The sequence below is a fragment of the Phalacrocorax aristotelis genome, chromosome 14 (assembly GCF_949628215.1).
Source record: "Phalacrocorax aristotelis chromosome 14, bGulAri2.1, whole genome shotgun sequence".
In the NCBI taxonomy this organism is placed as follows: domain Eukaryota; kingdom Metazoa; phylum Chordata; class Aves; order Suliformes; family Phalacrocoracidae; genus Phalacrocorax; species Phalacrocorax aristotelis.
Window position 1 is genome coordinate 789,009 of NC_134289.1, and position 21,920 is coordinate 810,928.

The following is a 21,920-nucleotide window of genomic DNA, read 5'->3' on the forward strand; positions in this document are numbered from 1 at the left end:
TTTTCCAACCTTAACAATTCTGTGATTCTGTCCAACTATACCTGAACCCATGTATTTCCCGTTCATTAGCGTCACTTAGTTTATGATTTGGGAGGCCCACTCTGCAAAGTTTAAAGTGCTTAAGTTAAGCACAGGCATTTTTTTTTAAGTGCTGTGAGGTGATTTTTTTTTTTTTTTAAATTTCTGCCTTTTAGGAAGAGTGGCGCCGTCTTTGATTTCTCTGATACTTCAGATGATTTCAGTCCTTAGTAATTAACTGAAGGCCTTTATATCCTGGATGTGTATTTGATGGAAATATAAAAGGATCTGACACTGCAATTTGCATCTTAGTCACATAGCAGTATTTAGTGTTTTCTTTAAGCTCACACCTTGTGGGTTTAGTTGATTATGTGAGAATCTTTCTGCTGAGATCTCTGGGAAGTTGAGCAGATGGATCTAAAAGTTTCTGTAAGACTGAGAGATCATCAGTGTTTCCTCCAAAGAGACACGAGTTGGATGTCCTCGCGTCCCTTCTGCCCAGGGCACTGGTAGAGTCTGTAGTGCTGGTGGTTATAGAGTCAGTCTTAGATTTAAGTTTTGCTGGGGTTACAAGGTATCCAGATGCTTTTAGGTTCTCTGTCTTTTATAGACTGCTGCTGTATTAGAGAACCCGGTACTGTGTTAAATGAGCTAACGAGTTACTGCTAGTAAAAATGATTAAAATGAGATAGCAAATACTTGTCAGATGTGCAGTCAAATAGCTGTTGCATTTATGCCAACTGGGAAGCAGAATGCGAGCCCTTTTGTAGTTGTGGTTGTACTACAGCCGTGCCACACCTCTCCTTGTGGAAGGCGAGCTTCTAGTGTCTTTCTCCTCTTTACTGATGTGAAAACTCAGCGATTGCTCTTCTGAAAACTCTTGAACTTTTGGTCTTGGTAGGCTGCTCTTCTTCTTTTTTCCTCCTGTTCAAATTCCCCAAATTTCGTGCACTAGGGCAAGTGTTCAAGGCCTTTCTTGACCACTTCATGGCTGAACCAACACCGTTGGGCCTACAGGTAGAGGAGATGGATCAGGAGGGGAGGTCTGGTGGGTGAAAGTAGGGAAGAAGATAATTTTTTTTGAACTAACACCTTAATGTTACATCCTTTCTTTCCTCCCTCCGACTCATGCATACACACACAAAAATATGTCTCCTTGTGGATTTAAATAGGGAAAATGCCCAGAATCCAGTGTTCCTGGAAAAAGTAATTAACTTTCTCACTTTTTTAATATGTTGGGTGAATTAAAGGAGACTTTCAGATACTTTGTGTCGTGAAAAATACTGGGAAGGTCTGTGTTTCTCCTAATTCTTTCCCTTTTTGTTTTTTCTTCTTAGACGCCAATTTAATAACGTAGTTTGGTAGTCCTGCAATTTGAGAATCATAACTGACTTGATCGTGTTTTCCATTTTTTAATGGATTTTCCTTTCAAATACTGCTTTTCTCCCCAGTCCTTGACATATTTCTAAGAGTTCTTACTCACCCTAAAATCTTTTATTAATGTTAGCACACTTGAGCAGTGGAAGATTGCCAGAGATGTGAAGGAACAGTGGGCTAAATGTCACTTGTCTGGAGAAAAGGCTCTGTGCAATTTGTGGTGGTGTTTCTTTTTCATAGCACTGATAACCAGAGGAGGATATTGGTGAATATTTTTGATGGAAAGTGAGTCTTGGAGAGTTGGCCTTTTTTGGGGGAGAGAATCTTTCTCTTTGAACTGTGAAACATTTGACACAGCGGTGATACACGGCTGTATATGTACGTGCGCGTTTTGTACAAAGGCTAGCATCAAAGAATTTTTTGAAGTTAGACATTCAAGCTCAGAAGTTCTGGATGTACCATTGCTTTTATTCTTCCCCCTTTGGTATTAAGCCTAAGGCAGGATCCTTCTGGAGTGAAGGAACATGATTCCAGATGGCTTCATAAAAAAAAAAAAGTACATCAGAGGTGAATTAAGAGTGCTCCAGTAACTATAAATCTGATGTTTCCAACCCCTTGGCTGTGAGAGTTCACGTCTTAAATGTTCTTTTGCTGTATCTTTGTGTGTATAATTTAGTTTAAGCTTTAGAAAAGTTGTATTCCATGCTGCTGAATATATTCAGGAGTAGGATCAGTTTTCTCGTGAACTGTTGTTGAACTTCATGATTATGAGAATTTTAAACATATAAACAGCGGTTGAGGGATATTGTGTGTTATTCAAGTGGCTCCAGTTTTCTTTGCATCAAACAAGTGGGGATTATTATTCTTCAACACCAGCTCAGTAAACAAGCGTCTTAACTCATCCCTATGACAAGGAATTAAAGACCTAATTCCTGAGTGTCTACTGAAGGTTTATAGCAGATTTAGCATATTTATGGATCTAAAGTAATTTGGAAGCTGTATACTTGTTTCAGGCATGATTTCCTGCATGGTTAAAGGGAGCGCTACTGTTCTATCCTTCTTCCCTACCAGCAAACCTCATTTTAGATTGTGTTTCTAAGGTTTTCAGCCATAGCATCGCACAGTTCTTTTTCTCAGCCCATTTAGAGTAGGGCTCTTTCCCACTTACCTATGAAAAGAGTGTTGCAAATCAATTTTTTTTTTCATTAAGAAAAAGTGATTGAAAGAAAAATCTCATTGGCCCAGTTCATCTTCTGCTTCTGCATTTGTTTGCAGAGCTGCTTTCTGCTGCTCCGCTGAAGGCTTCCGTGCCCGCTGCAGCTCCCCAGGCTTGCAGAACCTGTGAGTGTAGTGTCCTGGGAAGGGGCTGCTGCTGGCTGCCTGAGCTGTGCCTCTCGTCATAGTGTCCTGCTACGGAAAGAAACAGCGCTCACCTGATGGTGTTCTATAAAAGAAATTGCAAGTTGGGATAACTATCGGTTCCGCGTACTGTGTACGCGTTCTTCACCTGCAGACCACATAACGTGCAGATGTGATTAGCCTCACTTGACAGGCTGGGTATGTATTAGTTCTGCCTTGACTTTGCTGTTATCACGTCTGGTGGTTTGGAAGTGTGGCACAAACTTACCTGCTTTTGGCTGCCGAGGCTGCGGATGTGCACCACACTGCCCTTTGCCTGTGGTGTGTGGGTGCAGCACTGCGGCTCCGCAGAAATCATCAGCTCTGCATTAATTAGATGTTAAATATGGATTAAAGTATGCTTCCCTTGGTTTTTCCTGGATGAAGCTATTACTATTTCAAGGTGCATATTTTTCAGATATTTCTAAGAAATTTTAACTGATAATTTTTATATGTTTATTACCGGATTCATTAAAAAAGAATAATATTTAAACAGAACAAGTCTTGCACTTTCTATTTTCTTAAGTACTTTTGATATGTCTCCACAAAATGATCTTTATTCTATTTAAAGTGCACTTTTGTTCTGATGAGAATATACAAGAAATGTTCCCGTTGTGTTTTCTGTGTTCTGATGTATGGTGTTGGACATCTGTTTACTATCAGTTGGGGTTTACTGAAGAAACACAGGGGTTTACGCTGTAATTAATGACAAGTAGTAATAGTTTGGGGTTTTTTTTCCCACATCTGAAAAACAGTGCGCCGAGCAGATCCCCTTCTAGAAGAATTGCAAGGATTGTCGTAACAGCTTACTGCCAGTCTGAATTGTCTAGAAAGAGAAGACTTTTGGTTGGGGGAGAATGGGGACAACGTCCTTTATTTGATCTGTAGAGTATTGATCACTTTGCAAGGCACTTCCCTTGGAATCCCTCAGGTTAACAAGCTCTGTGCTGAGCAGCTGCTCAGCATCCAACTTAGCCTGTACAGTGGCTGATCTGATACCAGATCTTGTTTTGTGGTCTGATTTTTTCTTTCCTCTCTGAAGGTTTTCATGCTTTTGAAATGGTTTTTTGGTAATGACCTGAATTCATAGATTGTCTTACTTCTTCAGACAGCTCTGCTTGATCATTCCAGCTTTCCATCTTCTATTCTCGCTCCAGCAGCGTGAGTGGGAGCTGCGAAGCTGACCGCCCTCTGCTTCGTCCATGTGCCCTGGCTTATTCTGACTTTCTCTTTCACAGAGCTGATGCGTGGGCTTCTTACCAGCTTCAGCACTACGACTAACATGCTGAATACTGCGGAGAGGCAGCAAAGGGAGTGAGCTGCTCTGTGGATAATGCATCGGGTTCTTCCGCACATACGTCAAACAAGGTCCAGTTAGCAAGCCAGAAGCGAGGAAGTCTCAGAAGAAGATTGCTCAGAGAAGCAGAAGGGATATAGTATATTCCGCTGGAGTTTGTATTGGAAGCCATATCCATCCAACATTGAAAGGTGAGATTTTGCGTGGGTTTTTTCTTTCATTTTTGCTTTATCTGTTAGATTCAGGGAAGACAATGGTGAATTGTCTTTAGTGCATAGCTTTATGAAAGTTATCTCAGGAAGCATGCGTGTTAATTTGCTTTAGTTTGCTCACTTTACTTGGAACTTGTTTATAGGGCGGTTCTGGTAATCAAATATTTCCAAGGAGATGACTCTTCCCTGACAGCTTAGTGAAGAGAACTGGAGAGGTGCAGGGACTGAATAAAATGTTGCAAAACTGGAGGAAGACCGGAATGACAGAAAGGAGCACAACATGATCCTTGGTAGGAGGCTGAAATCAGAGAAATGAAGAATAGAAACAGAGAGTAAGTGTAAGGATTGGGAAAATAGCTTGAAGATGAGATCGAAAATCCTATTACTTGGTGCTTTTAAATTGAAACTATATAAAATTCCCCAAATACCACCATGGGGCTAGCTATGACATTCTTAACTGTGGTTTTCAGGGGATGTCCAAACAGATGACAGCAGCGTTCCCTTCTGGCCTTTTCTTACGTGTTTGAAGTTGATAGAAAGCATCGTTAATATGGTTTAAATTGTGGTGTATAAAATCACAGCTGGCAATTAGAGGTGAGGAGGAAGGACCCAGTAAGGATATACTCAGCCAGAGAAACCATTAGGAAGACAGTGTGAATTGTGTTGTGTGCATTAGCAAGAGTGTTCCTCTTGTTATGTTTTAAATGGGAAGTACCTGGTGGTGGAAAGCACAGCATGTTGAAGGGGAGAGGAAAAAGGGCAGAGAAGCATGCCAGGTAGAAATCAAGTGATGGCGCCATTCTGGAATGTTGACCTAATTCTGCATTTCACTGGTAAAATAACCTTTTCCTGGAACCACTGACAAAAGGTAGGTGTTTCATGTTAAGTAATTTTTAAAGTGTGACATTTAAGTATTTGCTCATCTGGGGTTGCCTGAAAGGCTGCTAACGCTGCTCTGTGGGGAATGTGCATTATTAAACGTTAGAAGAGATTTATGGTTTGTGTTCTTGCTCATCTCAGTAGTGCGACCTGAGCTTTATTTGTGGTATCATCTAAAACTTGATGTAATTAATTCCAGTGCATAAGATTACTATATTCACATCTATTTCCCTTGGCAGTAAAGCTGATTAATTAACTTTCGTACTATTGATTCTCTGTGGGATATCTAAATATATACAAATGACGACTCAAAGATGATTTTTTTGTGGTTCTTCATTTGTTTTGTTTAAATTTTAAGTAAACTTTTAGCACACTTTCTCTGTTTGTTGTTATTCTTCCTGCTAAGGTTTGTCCCGCAAGCCTATTAGGTCTAGGTTATAGACAAGAAAAATACCACGGATGCGTTTATGATTGTACGTGTGCTTTCAGTTCCAAAAGGTGGTCAAACAGTCTGTTAGTAGTTAACTCTGACTGGTTTGTGGCAGGAGTAGAGCAGCAACACCTTCTCAGCATCGCGAACTACTGAAAGCTTGAATATGAAATTTAACAAGTTGATTCTGTTGTCTAATAGGTAAATATGGTAGGTATTATTTAGGCAGTAGATGTCTTTATTTCTGTGTAGGAAACATCGACCTAGTTAAACAGTTTCCGGCTACTTTTTATGTTGCTATTTTAGCAGCACGTCTCTAACATTCATTTGCAAAGTCAGGTGGCGACACAGGGAACAAAACTTGAACTCAAGAGGCTGATCTTTATTACTACTTCACATTTTACTTAGTTTTGTAAAGACTAACTAGGATTAAAACTATATCAAGGCTATATTTGTTGGGCAATATTACAAACCTCAAAGAATTCTGACCAGTTATTTAGGTTTTCCTTTTTAGCATTAAGTTGTTTTTTTGTTTTGGTTTTTCTCTTATAAGCAGAGCATTCAGAATAGGGAAGCTTGAAATTACCTATTCTGTTAAGCCGTAGTAAGTATCGATGTACCTTAAAATATGAACCATCCCAACCAATTCAATACATTGTTCTTGATTGAGGCAAAGAGAAGGTTGTTCTCGTGAGCTTTTGTTCTACATATTTGCTTCTTAAAGTACAGTGAAATTTCCCAATTGTTCCACTGGATTGGATCGGACACGACTCTCAGGTTTAAAGTAAGTTTTAAAATAAAAAATATAATTTTTTTGATAGATGCTTTTCTCACCAGTTTCTCCATTTGTTACTCAGTGGATAGTGTTCTGTCTTCTTGTGTCTCTATTTGTAAATAATAAATAGCACATCTATGCAGAAAATCAAACCCAGGGTGTCCAGGGAAATGCTCTAGTCTTCACAAATGTGCTTTAGGAGCTGGGACTGCACTTTCCAGAATTTGCATTTGTACGCAGCGTGGTCGGTACCAACAAGACTTGGACCATTTTATTGGGATGATCTTGGTCCACAGCTGCCATCTGAGAGCACAGGGATGAAATTCCAGAAATACTCTCCTACCAGGCGTATCCTTCTGCATAAATTACAGATTTTTATCACTTCCTTTCTGTCATTACTATGTGGATGACCTAAGGGTGGCAGTCCCCTTTTTGTTCTGTAGGCTTTTTGCTTCCTTTTTTTTTTTTCTTTTTAAATATAAAAATTGCTTTTCATTCTCTTAACCTCAAATGTTAAGAGCACCTTCTCCTCCTTGATCCAGCTCCAAACCAAAACACAACAACCAACGAAAAACCTTCCTGTTTGTCACCCCAACTTCCTAACCAGTTCCGCAATAGAATTTTGGTGACTTTTAAGTCATTTCAGCTATTTGTATTTTCAGTCTGCTCTGAGATGAGTATTTCTGTATTTAAAGGTGAGTCTCTCTTCATTCAGTGCTGAAGAATGCAGTAGAAAGCCCCAAACCCTGTGCATGTGGTGAATCTGCTTTTATATTTCATTTTTGGAGGCTTGGAGAGAGGAACTCCTAGAGTCTAGGACACCTGCTGCTTTTTATTTCTGTGGAAATGCAGGGTGGGAGAGGAGCTCTCTGCAGGCCTGAAGCGGCGTGGCGTGCGGGCGTGCTGCTGGGGGCTGGGCTGCGGCGGGTGCAGTCTCCTGGGTCGGTAGTTTCTGATCCGGTTGCAGCGCTGCAGGCCCGGTGCTGTGAGGTCGGCCTGCGCGCGCTGCAGAAAGCTGAGGGCGCTCGGGACTCGCTCAGGTCTGCTTTCGAGAGGCAATTCAGAGGCGTTCATGCTGTTTCTTTGTGGGGTGAAAAGGTGAAGGTTGTCTGTTGTTGGATTATGTTCGTTAGGGAAAAGGGAAGGGATTTGCGGGTATGGTATGTGTTTCTGAAGATTGAAGGAATATAACTGGAGGAAGGTTTAACAACAAACCCCAAGGAATCAAATCCAAGATGGATTTAGAGTGAGATTTCTAACTCCTTTCCTTCTGTTTATTTTTTTGTTGTGATTAATACCTATATTTAATTTTCCCTCCGTACAAGATGCTTCCTAAATAAGATGGTTTAAGATGTCATGGCAAGTCCATATCTGTATGAAATCTCTCTGATTAATTTTTTTTTTTTCTTCTCCTGCGCATTCCTTGCAGAATGTATGGTGATTCTGTCAACTTTGTTTAGTTTTTATGATGTTTTCATCACGATATTTTTAGTGCCAGAACTTCTAGGTTACATCACAGGTGTTCCAAAAAGGTCTTTCAGGTAGACCTACTGTTGGTACGGCTCTTACTTATTAGCACACTGCAAGTGTGCAAGTGAATATGATACTTTGGAAATTGAGAGTTGCAGCAAACTCTTTTTCCGAGTGTTTTGTGGTGTATCCTTACAGAGTTTATACCAAAAAAAAACCTGCCAAAAAGGTTAAAAGCAATTATGTTAATCCCTAAAATGGAGCATAATTATAATTAATATGCTACTTATAAATTTGTTCTTGACGCTATTTTTCAGCCATGTAAATAAAACGGTTTTCCTATGGCATGCTCAGCCATACCCTTTTCAAACGCTGGATGGATTGTGTGTAGTGTTAGCGTTACTTGTGGGTAGCGCTTCAGTCAGAGTGGAGGTTTGTAATGGGAGTTACACTAAACAAAATAACTATATTTTCACACTTCTGAATTCCTTAGGTAAAGCTCTGTCACACGGAATCCCTGTTCTTTACGTCCACATTTATATTGCAGTTCAACACGTTTCAAGCTATAATCTTTTGTGGGTGCATCAGGCTCCTGTTTGGTTGGTGGGAAATCTTTGTGCCGGCTCGAGGGCATTACTGCCGTATCATTTCTAGTGTGACTTAGCTCTTATAGCTTTCAATTGTTGTGACGGCAGAAATATGGAAATGCACTTAACGCAGGGTACTTGATGACCCATGGTTGCTGTTTGGTTGGTTTTTAGACCACCGTTGCCTTCATGGGTACTGCGAGAGCTCTCTCAGTCGCTCTCCTTTATCTTCTCTCACTCTCTTCCTGATTATAGATGCAAACTATGGGGGCAAAAATTTCCTGTTACTTCATTTCTATGTAGCAACTTGTTTACTGCAGGACAGACCCCACCTGTACGCTCCACATTCTGGTTTTCTCCTCAGGTAACACTTCCATAAAATTTGTGTCCGAGCAGGGCTTGCCACAGCTCCAGATCCTGGTTCAGCTGTGGAGTGGTCCTCATTGTAAAGTGGATACTTCGACGGCTATTTTGCGTAAAATTACTTCCATTATTTTTCATCCTTTCCCAGATGCTTTTTTAATCTCTGACCCACTCTACCAAATGTAGTAAATGAATTCCAAAACTCAGTGTTTTCCTCCATCCCCAAAATAAAAGCCATCTCTTATACTTGAGGGTAGAAGTATCAGCAAAATTAGACTCTTCCTCCTTATTTAGCATAGAATGATCTTTTGGCTGGAGATGACTGTTCAACTTCCACCTTCAGCCGGTTTTAAGTTCTAATTTAAAAAAAACAATCAAACAAACAAAACCTAGCCTTTGGATATGGAAGCTCCTTTCTTCTTTAATTCCTAATTTCATTCAAAAAGTATTTTAAGAGAAAAATCTGGTATGAACACCGGCCCTTTTACAGGTTTGAGGAATGTAGTTTCTTCTTTAGTTGGTTATAAAATCCTGTATTGGAGAAAGCATCCAATAGAGTGGGTGATAATCCATTAGTACTGCATTTACTGGCACATAGATTGCACACCTCTATTTTTCTTCCCTCCCTGCCGCCCCCCCCCCCCCCCCCCAAGCTGGCAATGACTTTAGATTTGCGTATAGATTTCCTGGAAACTTCTTATTTCTTAGCAATGGCACCTGTGCTGATGTCCGGAACCTTGATTTGAATCAATAAATGTAATGAGTTGTAAGATTAATTCTCCTAGCACTCCAAAATCTTCTGGCAGTTACATTAAACATTCAAATCTTGTATAAATTTATCAAGCAAATTTATTTAGTGGACTCTCCTTATGGCTTCCTTGGACAATATAAGAACATAATAAAAACGTGCTTCAGAAAAAAAGGAGGGGCGGTGAAGGAGCAGGTGACCAGTGCTGCCCAACCCAAAGTCATGGGATCAGCAAAATGCTGTCAGCTGTACCTTGTTTCTAATGTGCTTCATTTGGAAAGAGAACATTTAGTGAACTCCCTTCAGGGGTTGGGAATATTTTTGGTCATTTTTCTTTTGTCTATGTGGAATAAACTGTTTTATCTTTTCTGTAAGGAAACGTGCTGTATCATGCAGAAAGAGTCAGGTATAACCAGATAAAGTGGCATTACGAGATTTCATCTTTCAGATATTTCCAGGATTGTTTTCTCTTTCAGACAGGTGAAAATTATCAACGGTTATCCAGTCGGAACTGGTTGGATTCTGACTGAATCACAATAACTTGGTTTCCTCCTTTTTAGTTTAAGTCCCCAGCTTCTTCCTGAGTTGCACAGGAGAGAAAAGCAGGTCTTTCTTAGTTTAAAAAAATATGCACCTGTGGATGACTTGATTTGACAATATGCTGCTTTGCATATGTAAAATAATCAGTACCAGGAGGGAATATTCAAGATCCTACTTTTATTTAGGCAGCTGTGGTTTTTAAATAATGCAGTTAGCATGTCATACTGCATGAAAAGAGATCAGATGCCAATAGCTCTGAAGTTTGACAGTCTCCTGTATAATATCTAAGTTATTAAGAACAATTATTGCTTCTATTACCTTGTAATGATACTGTTGCTTTAGGAGGGAAGATTATTTACCCGTTTTTGCCAACAGAAGCGTGGCTGTATTTAGCATAAGGAAACTATTGCGGAAAGATACAGACTGTGTGTTAACTGAAGGTAATTGTGCTCGCTGTGACCTGGCCTATCATGAAGAAATTTCCTGGGTTTCCTTTGAATGACACTGTTTATTACACACAACATAAAAGTTTAAACTTCAGACCTGAAGCCATCTCAGGAGATTAGGCGATTAAGAAGTCAGTTCCTGATGGAATAAGCAGTGACACAAGCCAATGCGACATAGGCGGTTATTACCACTGCACAATAAACGGCTTAGTCCAAGTGTATTTGTCCAACTGAAGATAATTTAGCCGTCATGTTCTGTTGGTGTAACCACATGCACATGCTCTGTTTACATACATATATACACACACACCTATATGTATATTTGTTTACATTTGTGCTGCATATTTGCATGGAGTATAAATATCTAGAGATCTTGTTTGTTTCTGTAGGGTTCAAATCATTCTAGAGATATGCATCTCACAGGTTGAAAATCATTGAAAGCTTATGCCTTCCTTCAAGGCTGGCACTCAGGCCGTAGCAGTTTTCAGATCACTGCAAGGAATTTATTGTAGAATAAGATCTCCCAAAGGATATTGTATGCAGTTCTTCCCTGTGGGTACTGTGGTATGCTATAATCAGAAAGATAACATATGAAAATATTAATGGAATAAACCTGATCCTTATTGCTGTTTGATTGTCTGATGTTTCTTGGTGGAAGGAGAGGACAAGCTGATGGCCTTTGATTTAGTTAGTTAGTTCTTTTGCCTGAAAAAATGTATGCCGGGCGTCTGTATGTTATGACCGCATACAAGTCTCTCGGAAGTTGCCCGAACCAGCTTAGAGATAAGGTTTCTTCTTGGTGCCTTATAGACCTTGAAAGGCTGGTAGATGTAGGTTAATGTCTTTCAGTGACACCACAGGTTGTCCTTTGTGGCGTTTGTTTCTAATTCAGTCAGCAGGTTTTAACTATTAATTAATAAATATGGTTGTTTTTTTTAAAATCACTCAAGAACAGCCTGCCCTTAGCCTATGGAGCATCAATTTTTTTCAATCTGTGAAACATTATACCTGTAAGCTTTCAACTGTATGTGGTGTCTCTTAGATGTAATCAAAGCAGTCTGTGAGGATATCCACTAGCAAACTTCTTGAGAAAACAATAACGACCTCTCCCTCGCAGGTTTAAGGCAAAAAGAGGACTTTTGTACAAAAGTCTTGCCTCAGGAGACTGTCAGAGACTTACAGGTACTTTTTTTTTTTTTTTTTTCTGTTACATAGCATAGTGATGTAGCTTTTCCAGATCTCATAATGACACACCTACCTAGTGTATTTGTCCCAGTTTAAGATTCTAACTTTGTGTGGATCCTCTTGTTTAAAGTGGCTCATTGGGCAACAAACAATGGGATTTTTGAGAAGGATTCCGTATCAAGAGCTTTTGGCCAAATTCCTCACCAGTGTGTTTTAAAGAAGTTAGGCAGCTGGGACTTCAGCAGAGAAATCCTTACAGGGGCAAATTGATTAGAAAGTAGGAAACAGAGATTAAAAGTCTAGGATCAGTCCTCACGGAGGAAGGAGTTCACTACTGGAGCGTCCTCAGGATCTCTGATGTTCATTAGATTCATGAACGACCTGGGAAATAGGCTTACTGGGAGATAAGAAAATCTAGTGATGCTAGTAAGTTGTTTAGGGGGTACTAAAGATGAGAGCTGACAAGGAAGATCTGCAGAAGAAACTGTCAGAGCAATTGCCATTAAAATGCCAAATGAAATTCAGTATAAGTAATTGGCAAAAGATGCATGTGGGGCAATAATAATTCTACCTTCAACTCTGCTGATTGTTACCATTTGGAAGCAGGAGTTTGACCTTCCAAGAGAGAGTCCCGTGAAAATGTCCTGTCAATATTTATCAATCAATGAATTAAAGACATGTTATAAAGAGGGTAGATAGGAATCAGTTTTTCATGACTGCCTTGAGTGGAAGAACCAGGTGTCCTCAGGTGAAGCTTGCGGGTGTCGGGGCTCAATGGAGACAGGGGAGGTGCTTTTTCACCCCACAGGTGTTTGAACCGTGGGACCTGCTTCCAGGGGATATTGTGGGTGCTGGAAGCTCACACAGGCTAAAGGGAAGAGCAGATGTGTTTTTAGAAGAGCAATCCATTGCAAGCTACTGAGCAACTGAACTGAATATGGCTTGGCAAGTGCCTGATCTGGAAATGGGTGGATGTGGAGAAAGATTCAAGGATGTGTTTTCTCTTTTATTCTGCTCCCTTGGCTTGTGTTTTTGACACGAGCAGAGGCAAAGAACTGGCGTAACCCTCCAGACGGGTCCGGCATGGCCTTTTTAACTCTTGGCATTCTGCAGGTGTTGCCATAGGATCTGTCCGAGTGGCAGTATGGCTAAAATTCCCTAATGCCCATTACCAATCTCAGCAGCAAATGCATTTTTACTGCTTTACTCGAGTTCCCAAAAAGAAATGAGGGCATGTATTGGGGTGAATGTGCATGTGGAATTTTTCTGTCTGAGTGAAAGCTTAAATAGCATGAGCTAACTGCAGGATTCAAGCTCTGTGGATGAAGATGTGAGATAATTATCTTTTCTGCCTATTTGGCTGCAGTTTATAGGAAGGGTTTTGACTGACGTGGAATCTGTCTCCATGAGTATTCGCTCTAGCCGTATGTCTGAGCGGGATGCATGCTACCTTTCTGGTGTTTATCCCAAATGTCAGGCTGGTGTTTGCGGTTTGACATATACCTGAAGGTAAGCTGAAGCTTACGTAGGTAGATTGATTCTCCTGAACAACAGGGAAATCACTTTTATTTAGCAAATGTCATTCATCTCATTTAAACTTGTCAAATCAGAAATATACTCTGTTGACATTGCAAAAAAACCTTGAAAGTTAAACCTCTTTATTGCTGGATGAATTAATCTTTTTGATAGCTTTATCCAGTCTTTCAGACATGGTATAAGAACCTCGGGGATTGGTGAAACAGTAGATCTTTCATTGTTATTAGTATCAGGTGTCCTCGAATAGGGTTTGGGTATGGTTGGAAGCTTCTGTACTCTCTGCCTGGCTCCACGTCTGTGGCATCAGCATGCTGCTCTTTGAGGCCTGGCCATCTTCATGGGGGACTCTCCAGCCACAACTACTCCCCATAAACTCAGAAGGAGCTAGGCTGCATGGCAAAGTTTCTGGAGAAATTGTATTCATTACGGCAGGTGTTTTAAACCTGTCTTGCAGATAGGTTGGTGAACCTTGTCTTTCTAGCCCTTGCTTAACTTTCTAAATACAGAAATCAAAATTTTCTGATGGAAATGGAGAATAAGGTACTTTGCAAATTGATTTAATTATCCCTAAATTAGGTTATTTTTCACCTCATTCCACAAATACTGAACTCTCCATTGTTGCTGGAGCTGTGAATCTGGTTAGTTTTCGGGGAGGGGACACACTTACATCAAGGACGGTATTTACCTTCAGGCTTTTGAGCGCATGGTGCTTGTTGGCAACCGAGCTCTGGCTGCAGGGCGAGAAGGGCTGTTGAGCGGCGTGGGCTGCCCACAGGAAGGGCTGTGGAACGGGGTGTCGTGTCCCTGGGAGGGACGGTGCCAGCTGCACCACAGAGGGACGCTTACAAGAGGTATGTTAGAAAGGTTTTTGCTTTTTCTTAAATGTCAACCTCTCTGATGCTTGGGGGTCTCATATCTGCTTCTCAGGAAATCGTGACTTCTGAACTAGTCATTATATTTAGAAAGAAACGGAAATTTCAGACTTTGTTTCTTTTAAGTGCAAGTCTTCCCTTCCAGGTCTGACTGGTGACAGCCTCCTGGTAAATGTTTCATGGCAATTCCGGATTACATGTCTGTCCCAGGGCATACTCTTGGACCAGTTTAGCATTTTCATGCCCAAATCACACCCATACCGCCAATTCTGTTTCCTTGAGGAAATAAGAAAAAAAGAAAACTTATATTAAATATACTTATTTTTATAAATAAGGCAATGTTTTGTTTGTGTATCTCAGACCTGTCTTGCTGTCTCAGAAAGATGGCTAAATGGCAGCTTAAAGGCAATCCCTTCAGCGGGAAGATTTTTTTCATCTATTTAAATGCAAGCAGAATGTCAACGTAAGAAATAGCCATTATGTGCAATAACGGTGTAATCCTGTTGCTGTCCTTACAGCTGTCTTGGCATGCTGCCGAGAAGAACAGATACATTTTCTGCCGGAGAACACTTAACAAGAGATGGTATCAAATGCCTGAGAAACATGCATCAGAACAGATTCTGAATGCTGCATTTAGGTCAGTCGGCATCAAGTTGGAATATGAAAAATGAGGTTTCATTCAGAGGTACTTCTGCCAGCAGACATTGTGTTACTACTTTCCAAAAACAATTTGCCTATTAAAAAAATTTCTCAATAAGTCCATTTCTGTACATGTTTCTGTTTCAGTGTAGCAATACTCTCTTTCACAAGCAATGCTGAAATGGCTGTAGATTTGAAAAGCCTTTAAGGGTTTTTTGTAAGATTCCTTCTCTGACTGGATAAGGATTGTTTGTCTAACGGCTCTCCATTTATATACAGAAAGTTTGTGTTCCAGATCTTATACAAACCTCTGACTTTGAGAACATCAACCTAAATCTCTTTGTCACTTCACTTTGGGGAGAGAAGAGAGGGCACAAGAGCAGAATCTATGGCACGTAGCCTTCACTTTCTGATGAACAGCTTGCCCCAGACATAGCCGAAGTTACAGGCTGTCTGCTGAGGTAACACCACCCCTACTACCCAGTCAGGCACTTCAGAAGAGTGCCCCTTTGGAAGTCAGGCAACACAGCCACTCAGACTTCAAGAATCTTGAATCAGTTTGGTTTTTTTTTTTTTATTTCTGTCTTGAATTCCCTGTTACTTGTAAACTTCTGGCACTTAACCAGAGCCGCAGCGTAGAGGCGAGAGTCCCTAGTCACAATGAGAAGTGTGCTGGATCACCTGCAGAGTGAGGGACTGTTGCCACCTTCTTGAGAGCCCTGGAGTTGGGAGCAGTCTGGGAGTCACGTGTGTGCCTGCCTGTAGGGTGAGGTTTCGAAGAGAGGCAGTGTAAGAAGGGATGAGATGGGTGGATAAAGCAGTCCGAAACTGCAGGTATTTTAAGCACGTAAGAGCAAATGATTGGCTGATTCCCTGCAGGTGAGCATAATGTCAATTCGTGTCCATTGATAACTTCTCAGTTGGTGGAGACAAGCTGGATGAGGGTGTGAAAGTCTGACAAGTGGGCAGAAGTTATCAGTTCAACTTCCTCTCAGGTTATCACAAAATGTTCTTAACTTATCCATGTGTAATTGATCAGAATTGCAATGCTGATCTTGTTATTTCTCTGTCCGTGCCTCCTAAACATAGCACGTGCTTGAACTCAGATCAGACTAATGCATTCAGTTCCCAACTCAACCATAAACTTAATTTTATAATAAACAATTTCCTCAGTCTGCCCTGTGCCCCGGTCTCCTTCTGTAAAATGAGAAGAACAGTTCTTTATTTCACAGGATTGCTATAAATGTAGAACTTATAAAAAATTTGATTTATGCTGTTATTTAATCCATATGTTCCATTCTGGCAAAGCAAAAGGTGGTGCATTCCTCATTTTGTGCATCTTGAGCTTGTAGTCCAATTTGTGAAGAGCCGTGAGTGGCCACATACACGTGCACATGTGAACTTCATACCTAATGCTTGGTATTAGGTGTGATTATGCCTTGTCTATCTTTTTGATGTTTTGCTTCCTACAGTTGTTTTCTACAAGACAAGCTGCCATATGATGATCCAGCAGGCAGCATAGTTCAGTTCAAATGTTGTTGGCAAGCAAGGAACACGAGAAGTCCTTTTTATTACCTGTGTTGTCAATGCAAAAAAAACCCATACAATTGTGCCAATGTCAACATTTCTCACTATCATACAAAAAGCTGAAGTAGAATACAGTTGTGGGTGTATATATATAAACAGGTAAGAACAGCCTCTTGGAAATCTTTTGTGGATTGTCGCCTTTGTACTTACACTGGAATTGTTACTTTATTGTGGTAGCTCTGTGGTCATATATAGCTTTGAAGCGTAAGGGTGGAAAGTTCAGGTTAAGAAGGCACTTCCCTGTGTAGTGTTAGCGTTATAGCTTGCACTTGTAAAGCAGTTTTGCAGTAATTTATTGTCTCTGTTTCTTTATTTTTCCTTCTGTCTAGAACCTGTGGTCAAGAGAAGTATATGGACTGTCACATATTTGTAAAGCTTTGTGGAGAGTGTTCTTGTAACGAGAATGCTCAGGGCTTTGCTCCTGCTGGGCTCTACTCTAGGAGCAAAGTTTGCTTTTTTTGGAATAAGTGACCTTTCATGTACACTGCCAAATTACCATGAAAGCCAATAATGGAAACGGGAACCTGGAGGATTACATCTATTTTTAGAGGAGGATATTGTGCTAAGAATAGGGAAAATAGGAAAAGAAAAATCTGTAAAAATACTATTTCTTTGTGTTGTTGAGATTAGTCGATAACTGCTATGCAGAGGATAATCTGCATGTGTTTAGTATGCTTTTGTATCTTCTGGAGGCAACTTCAGACACTTAGAATTTTCATTTTTACATTGAAATTAAAACAAAAAAAGAATAATTTTGTGGAGGAAAAAAACAGTAGAGGTCAGAAAGAATGCAGATGTCTGCGCCAGTGGTGCCCTGTAGCACGAAGGCTTACAGCACTGCCCGTGGTGAGACAAAACCAGCATCAGGGCTCAATTCAGGCAGGGGAGTAAGTTTGACCAGTGTCATACTGTTATTAAAGGTGATGCTATGGCTCTCTAATATCCTGGTCAGAAAAGTTTCCTTTCTTAAAATTTCTTTTGTTAAAACACACCACACGACATGTGATGGGGAAAGCAAACGTATCGCTATTAGAAAGACAAACGTAGATGGTCCCTGCCAAATTTATTTCATGTATGGTTTTAGGAAGTCTAGGCCAAATCGTGTGCTACTTCCATGGGGTTAATCCGTCAGTGTAATCCAGTCTTCAGTCCTTTTCTTGATGATTTCTTGTTGGCTTTAGAGTCGATTTCTTTTTACTAGTGGCTTAGTTAATCCTTCCCTTGCTTGTGGTTCAGATGTGCTGATTGCCAAGGTCATGATTTTTATCAGAAGTCCAGAGGTAATGGGAATTTCATAGCAATTTTAATCACTTTTTTCCCCTGAAGTGATTTTTTAGATTTCTTTATGGCTGTCATCAAGACAACGGATATTCTGACATCCACTTTAGAACAAGTAAATGACATCTTTATAATCACCAAAGGTAGTAGCGGGCACGTTAATTTTTCAGTGAACAGTAGGAAGAGATGAAGTGACAGTATGCAACTGTGACAGGTTTCTTCCGGTATCCTGTTTTTGCTTTCCTTTGGGTTACTGCGACCTTCTGGGACAAATGGAGGGCTTGCTTAAAGTCATTGAAATGCCCAATTTATAAAATCATAAACCAGAGTTTGTACATTACTGAGAAGGCAGACAGATTTCATTCAATTTCTCAAAATAGCATTGAATCACACAAAATGTCTTACAATATACTAGACTAATCTCATGAGTGTATGGTTGTACCCAGTGTGACTAGTAGGGCAGCATGTTTCAAACCCGGTTGATGATGGGCAGCCACAGACCGGTAAGTCATAAGTGTGTTTGGAAAGAGAGATTTAATTGTTTGTGCAAATAAGTTACATGGCTGTGACTAGAATAAATGCTTCTAAGGACATACAGTTATTATTATGCTGACACGGAAATTATGATACCATACTCACAATCCAGACTTGCGTTACAGTGGTATTTCCAAATACGCTTATTATGTTGTCTAGTCTATATGGCAATCCTTCTGTGGCACCGAGAATTGCCTTTGCACTTTCTTCCAAGAAAACTCTCTGCCAGAGTCAGATTTTTCTCATGATGTGGCGGTTGCTTCGTACTGTTTTTGTCTTTCAGTCAGTTCATGTGTATGTAAACTGTCAGCAGTGGACAGTCTTGCTTTTATTTATGGTCATAGTTGCTTTATATTTGTAGCCTTCAATTTCTTGGCCATTTTTGTGGCTAGCCTTTAAAATTATTTTTTATTATTATTTACCTTGTTTGTATAGAAAGTTCCAGTACAAAAGTTAAAAAATAAAGCATTTGTTCTTTCCATTTAAGAAATGTTACATGCATGAGCAACATTTCAGTGCTTTAAAGGCAGGGATGGCTTAAGTTTTAAAGTTTGAATTTTAATATACAAGCATGTTTGAGGATGGGTGTATGTATATATGCGCTTAGAGGCTTAATTTTGATTTAACCAAGTCATAACTAACCTAAACAAAGAAACAAACTCTTCACAGTGTAGTAAGAACATCTCGGGGTGGGGGGGTGGTGGGGGAAGGTGTAAGTGTGCATTTTCAGATACTTTATCTGGGGTTATTGCTCTGGGTAGCAAACTGGTGTGAGTGAGAAGAAGTTAGGAGCAGATCTGGATTTTCAAGGAGGGAATGAAGCAATGGATTCTGTAAACAACAGATGCAATATAAACACCAGGGCATTATAACGTATTGCAAACATGATATGTTATTGTACTTTAAGGATTATATTACATTGTAAGGTTAAGAGCATATATACGTGTTTTTTCTTAAATAATACTTAATAATTTTTAATACACTTCTTCGCAGGTCTTTTCTCACAGGATATACCTGCTATTATTTATTCCTAATAGCTTGTCTTCTGTAATGTAGCTATTATTGTAAGGACAAAGCACTAACTGAGCAGCTGTATAATATCTGATGTCATGCTGGATTTTTTATTTTCTCCAAACTGTGACCTCTTCCACAATAGATGGAGCACCTTTGTACCTTAATTGTGTTGTTCATGACCCTCCTCTGAGTCACCTACACTATTTTCCTGCTGAGATTCTTAGAATTGTAGAACATTTCAAGCTAGGAGGGGCCAATAAGGATCATTGAGTCCAACTCCCTGTTCCTTGCCGGACTAGCTAAAACTAAACCATGTGACTAAGAGCGTCATCCAGATGCTCCTTCAACTCTGACAGGCTTGATGCTGTGACCACTTCCCTGGGGGGCCTGTTCCAGTGACTGACCACCCTCTTAGTGAAGAACCTAATGTCCCATCTGAACTTGCCCTGATGCAGCTTCATTCCGTTTCCTTGTGTCCTGCCTCTGATCACCAGAGAGAGGAGCTCGGCGCCTCCCCCTCCGCCACCCACCTCGAGGAAGGTGCAGACTGCGATGCAGTCGCCCCTCAGTGATGAGGGCACCCCTCAGCCTTCTCTTCTCCAAGCTGAACAAACCAAGTGACCTCAGCCACTCCTGGTAAGTCTTGCCCTAGATACCTTTCAAAAACTTGGTCACCCTCCTCTGGACACACTCTAATGGTTCGATGTCCTCCTTACTGAGGCGCCCAAAAATGCATGCAGAGCTTGAGGCGGGGCTGCACCAGTGCCGAGCAGAGCGGGACTGTCACCTCCCTTAACCAGCTAGCTATGCTGTGTGATTCTTGATTTCCACCAATGTGGAAAGTAATGCTTGGTCTTTGTAAGTTGTGTTGTTTGCCCAGCATTTCTGCTCCCATCAATTTTGCTTGCATTTGTTGGTGCTTGTTCCTTTAAGCTGGTGAGTCTTGGCATATAATTGTTTTTATTTAGTTTGCTCATTGCCCTCACTTACTGTATTAGTCATCATCCTGCCTCTAAGAAGTATTATTCATTCAAAGTAAATGACTGATGAAGTTTTGTAATCTGGTGTAATGAGGCTGTTATTACTGGGTGTACAGGGCAAGTGGTATTTCTCTCTAATTTCTCATGTTTCAGTTTGTAATGTTTTTGTTTGTTTTTAATTGAAGGAAGATACAGAAACTAGTTTATGATTTTGGACAGGAAGAAAACCTGCGGTTTCTTGAGGTCACTCAGCCTATTCTTTTATAGGGAATTGTCAGGTGAAGCTTGTCTTTTATGTAGGCCTTCAATGGCTCTACACAGGTTATGCTGCACAGAAGAGGGAAGTCAGAAAGTGGCATACAGCTTACTTTCTAGAGTACAGTTCCTTTTGATGACTTAAAAAAAAAAAGGAAAAAAAGTCTGTAAAAAGGTTCTGAAAAAAATTTGCAAAGACAATGGAGCCAGTGTTGAGTCAAAGGTGTGCTGTGACTGGCAGAAATGAGCTTATTGAGTAAAGGCAACAGGATTTAGAAATGTCAGTGCTTCACATACAGCCACTAAAATATCATTTTTTCTACTAATAAATATCTCATTCCTATTGGTATATTAACAGTTATGATAACAGAGGAAACATGAAAAATTTCACAAATGAAAAATATTTTGGGGTACAGATCAGGTTTCACATCGATATAAACAAGTTGTCCTTTGGGCAGGGCGAAGCCTGGAGATCCATGTCTCGGAATACATCATTCTTACTCATTCCTCTCCTATATTCTGTGGCGAAGGAGCTTGACGACATTCATATGTGTTAAGTACTGCCTGCTGTCAATGTGACTTCAGAGAAAAATTGTAGCTGGGAGCCTTTTTGGATGTTTTTCCCTTTTTGCGCTCGACATTCTAATAATAAACACCCCAATGAACACACAGTTCTGTGCTTCTGTTAGAATGAAAGGGGAACAGATTTCCAGCCCATGGAAATTGGATTTCCTGAACCTTCAAATGAGATAAAATAATATGACAAATATGCATTTTGCAGTCCAGAAAGACATTTTGATAATCAGATTTATTTTTCAGTTATAAAGATTTATATTTGATAATGCAGAGGGAACTGTAGGAGGAGTGTGTACGTTTCCCAGAGTGAAAGAATAGTTCTTTAGTAACCACCTATTGTAGCAATAGGAGATCTCCTTGGCTCCCACGAGTAATGACCTGCAATGGACAGCTCTAATTCCCTCTCTTAAAAATGCATTGGTAACTTAAACAGTCCTAGTTGTGCTTATTGAAGCATTTGCAATTGCAGGAAATGCCTGTCAGAAGCTCTGTTCTGTGTGTCAGTTGCTACTGCTTATAGAGATTGATTTATTTAATGCACAAAGTTCCGTTCTTCCCTCAAGACTAGAACTGCAAAAGTACTTTCACAGGGCTTATTTTTGCCTTTTTTTTCCACTTTACGTAGTTTTTAGTACTTGATTCAAAACAGCCATCAAATATGTGAAGTAGTGTCAAAGACACTACTTTTATTAGTCAAAACTTGGTCTAAAACAGATGAAGCTGAAAATTTTCCAGAGCACTTGTAAAGTTGTTAAATGTTTCCTCCTTTCTAAGCACAAATCTTTAGACACCACCGCAGAAGTGGTGTCTAATGTCACAGTTTGATATGGAGGTGTGTCTGAAGTAGTCAGCATAGTTTTTCCTATCGACATCTTGGTTCTGGCCCCCTGCTCTGTGACCTGCTTTCTATCCCCCTTCCTTCCC

The 21,920-nt window shown here is 40.2% G+C and overlaps 1 protein-coding gene across 3 annotated transcripts in view; it reads left to right on the forward strand.

Moving 5' to 3' along the window:
* The first annotated feature begins 4,031 nt into the window (after positions 1 to 4,031).
* PCDH15 (protocadherin related 15) overlaps positions 4,032 to 21,920 on the forward strand; it is a 695,790-nt gene continuing 677,901 nt past the window's right edge. For all 3 annotated transcript variants that reach the window (XM_075109425.1, XM_075109424.1, XM_075109422.1), the window contains exon 1: positions 4,032 to 4,281. The gene's annotated coding sequence lies outside the window, so the exon portion shown is untranslated. The remainder of the gene's footprint in view (positions 4,282 to 21,920) is intronic.